Below are 4,196 nucleotides of genomic sequence, written 5' to 3' on the forward strand. Positions count from 1 at the left end.
AGATTTACTGTCAGGGCCCAGGTCTGACAGAATCTGTGCAGAAGATCTAGGTTGCTGCTGTAGGCCCTCCTTGGTTGGTGACAGAAGCACCGATCATCAGCAAAACAGTAGACATTTGACTTCGGATTCTAGTAGGGTGAGACAGGGTGCTGCCAGACTGTTCTAGTGCCCGCGCCAATTCGTTGATATATATGGTTGAAGAGGGTGGGGCTTAAGCTGCATTCCCTGTCTCACCCCACAACCCTGTGTGGAAGAAATGTGTGTTTTTTGCCAATTTTAACCGCACACTTGTTGTTTGTGTACATGGATTTTATGATGTCGTATGTTTTACCCCCAACACCACTTTCCATCAATTTGTATAGCAGACCCTCATGCCAAATTGAAGTCGAAGGCTTTTTTGAAATCAACCAAGCATGAGAAGACTTTGCCTTTGTTTTGGTTGTTTGGTTGTCAATTAGGGTGTGTAGGGTGAATACATGGTCTGTTGTACGTAATTTGGTAAAAAGCCAATTTGACATTTGCTCAGTTACATTGTTTTCATTGAGGAAATGTAGCGAGTCTGCTGTTAATGATAATGCAGAGTATTTTCCCAAGGTTACTGTTTGACGCATATTCCAACGGTAGTTATTGGGGTCAAATTTGTCTCCACTTTTGTGGATTGGGGTGATCAGTCCTTGGTTCCAAAATATTGGGGAAGATGCCAGAGCTAAGGACGATGTTAAAGAGTTTTAATATAGCCAATTGGAATGTGTTGTCTGTATATTTGATCATTTCATTAAGGATACATCAAACCACAGGCCTTTTTGGCGGTTGGAGGGTTTTATTTTGGTCCTGTAACTCATTCAAGGTAATTGGAGAATCCAGTGGGTTCTGGTAGTCTTTAATGGTGATCTAGGATTTGTATTTGATCATGTATATGTTTTTGCTCTTTATTCTTTGTATAGAGCCAAAAGATGGAGAAGTGGTTTACCATACATTCTCCATTTTGGATAGATAATTCTTCGTGTTGTTGTTTGTTTAGTGTTTTCCAATTTTCCCAGAATTGGTTAGAGTCTATGGATTCTTCAATTACATTGAGCTGGATTTCTGACGTGCTGTTCCTTCTTTTTCCGTAGTGTTATTTCTGTATTGTTTAGTGATTCACCATAGTGAAGGCGTAGACTCAGGTTTTCGCGGTCTCTATGTTTTTGGTTGGACAGGTTTCTCAATTTTATTTCTTAGATTTTGCATTCTTTATCAAACCATTTGTCATTGTTGTTCATTTTCTTCGGTTTTCTATTTGAGATTTTTAGATTTGATAGGGAAGCTGAGAGGTCAAATATACTGTTAAGATTTTCTACTGCCAAGTTTACACCTTCACTATTTGACGGGAACGTTTTACCCAGGAAGTTGTCTAAAAGGGATTGAATTTGCTGTTGCCTAATTGTTTTTGGTAGGTTTTCCAAACTGCATTCCTTCCATCTATAGCATTTCTTAATGTTACTCAGTTCCTTTGGCTTTGATGCCTCATGATTGAGTATTGCTCTGTTCAAGTAGACTGTTGATTTGCTGTGGTCTGATAGGGGTGTCAGTGGGCTGACTGAACGCTCTGAGAGACTCTGGGTTGAGGTCAGTGATAAAGTAGTCTACAGTGCTACTTGCAAGAGATGAGCTATAGGTGTACCTACCCATAGGAGTCCCCTCGAAGCCTACCATGACCTATGTACATACCCAGGTGAGACAGAGCTGCAGGAGTTGTGACCCGTTTTTGTTGGTTATGTTGTCATAGTTGTGCCTAGGTTGGGCATATGGGGGAGGAATGCTGTCACCTCCAGGTAGGTTTTGTTTCCCCCTGTGTGCTGAGGGTGTCAGGTTCCTCTCCTCTCTCTCTCCTCTCTCTCTCTCTCTCTCTCTCTTCTCTCTCTCTCTCTCTCGCTCTCTCGCTCTCTCGCTCCTCTCTCTCTCTTCTCTCTGTCTCTCCATCTCTCTCTCCCTCCCTCTCTCCCTCCCTCCTTCCTTCCTCAGTCCAGTGCCCAGGGTAGGTAGCAGCAGGCTACACACCTACACGTGGAAGGAACCACACCTACACCGTGTTTTCCATGCCAAAAGCACACAGAGGGAACACACCTACACTGTTTCCAGTGCCCAAAAGCCACAGAGGAATACACCTACACGGTGTTTCCATGCCAAAGGCCACAGAGGAATACCACCTACACGTGTTTCATGCCAAACAAGGGAATACACCTACACGTGTTCCATGCCAAAAGCTAAATAGAGGAATACACCTACACGTGTTTCCATGCCAAAAGCCACAGAGGAATTACACCTACCACGTGTTTCCATGCCAAAGCCACAGAGGAATACACCTACACGTGTCCATGCCAAACCAGCAGAGGAATACACCTACACGTGTTCCATGCCAAAGCCACAGAGGAATACACCTACACGTTTCCATGCCAAAACCACAGAGGAATACACCTACACGTGTTTCCATGCAAAGCCACAGAGGGACACACCTACACGTGTTTTCCATGCCAAAGCCACAGAGACATAACACCTACACGTGTTTCCATGCCAAAGCCACAGAGGAATACACCTACACGTGTTTCCATGCCAAAGCTATAGAGGAATACACCTACACATGTTTCCATGCCAAAGCCACAGAGGAATACACCTACACGTGTTTCCATAACAAAGCTATAGAGGAACACACCTACACGTGTTCCATGCCAAAGCTATAGAGGAACACACCTACACGTGTTTCCATGCCAAAGCCACAGAGGAATACACCTACACGTGTTTCCATAACAAAGCTATAGAGAACACACCTACACGTGTTTCCATGCCAAAGCTATAGAGGAACACACCTACACGTTTTCCATGCCAAAGCCATAGGAGAATACACCTACACGTGTTTCCAGCCAAAGCCACAGAGGAATACACCTACACGTGTTTCCATGCCAAAGCTATAGAGGAAACACACCTACACGTGTTTCCATGCCAAAAGCCACAGAGGAACACACCTACACGTTTCCATGCCAAAGCCACAGAGGAATACACCTACACTGTTTCCATGCCAAAGCCACAGAGGAACACACCTACACGTGTTTTCCATGCCAAAGCCACAGAGGAATACACCTACACGTGTTTCCATGCCAAAGCTATAGAGGAACACACCTACACGTGTTTCCATGCCAAAGCCATAGAGGAATACACCTACACGTGTTTCCATGCCAAAGCCACAGAGGAATACACCTACACGTGTTTCCATAACAAAGCCACAGAGGAATACACCTACACGTGTTTCCATGCCAAAGCTATAGAGGAACACACCTACACGTGTTTCCATGCCAAAGCCATAGAGGAATACACCTACACGTGTTTCCATGCCAAAGCCACAGAGGAATACACCTACACGTGTTTCCATGCCAAAGCTATAGAGGAACATACCTACACGTGTTTCCATGCCAAAGCCATAGAGGAATACACCTAAACGTGTTTCCATGCCAAAGCCACAGAGGAATACACCTACACGTGTTTCCATGCCAAAGCCACAGAGGAATACACTACACGTTTTCCATGCAAAGCCACAGAGGAACACACCTACACGTGTTTCCATGCCAAAGCCACAGAGGAATACACCTACACGTGTTTCCATCAAAGCATAGAGGAACACACCTACACGTGTTTCCATGCCAAGCCATAGAGGATACACCTACACGTGTTTCCATGCCAAAGCCACAGAGGAATACACCTACACGTGTTTTCCATGCCAAAGCCACAGAGGAATACACCTACACGTGTTTCCATGCCAAAGCCACAGAGGAACACACCTACACGTGTTTCCATGCCAAAGCCACAGAGGAAATACACATACACATTTGACACCAGTCCTTCCCTCTGTAATCCCATCAATATAAACAGATTAGTTGACACAGTCCCTCAGTATTCATCCATATAAACAGATCAGTTGACACAGTCCCTCAGTATTCATCCATATAAACAGATCAGTTGACACAGTCCCTCAGATCAGGTAACACCTCTGACCTGTCTTAATGCAGCTTTAGTAGGGACCTCCTTTCATATGTGGAGAGAAATGACTGTGATACATGGCAACATGATGGCTTATGGACTCTCTCTAACTGTAAAGTCGACGCAGGGAGTCAGGAAGCAGGTGCAGTTAGTGAGTTTAATAATAATGAACGTAGAACGATACA

Source organism: Salvelinus sp. IW2-2015, unplaced genomic scaffold (assembly GCF_002910315.2).
Source record: "Salvelinus sp. IW2-2015 unplaced genomic scaffold, ASM291031v2 Un_scaffold1453, whole genome shotgun sequence".
Taxonomy (NCBI): Eukaryota; Metazoa; Chordata; class Actinopteri; order Salmoniformes; family Salmonidae; genus Salvelinus; species Salvelinus sp. IW2-2015.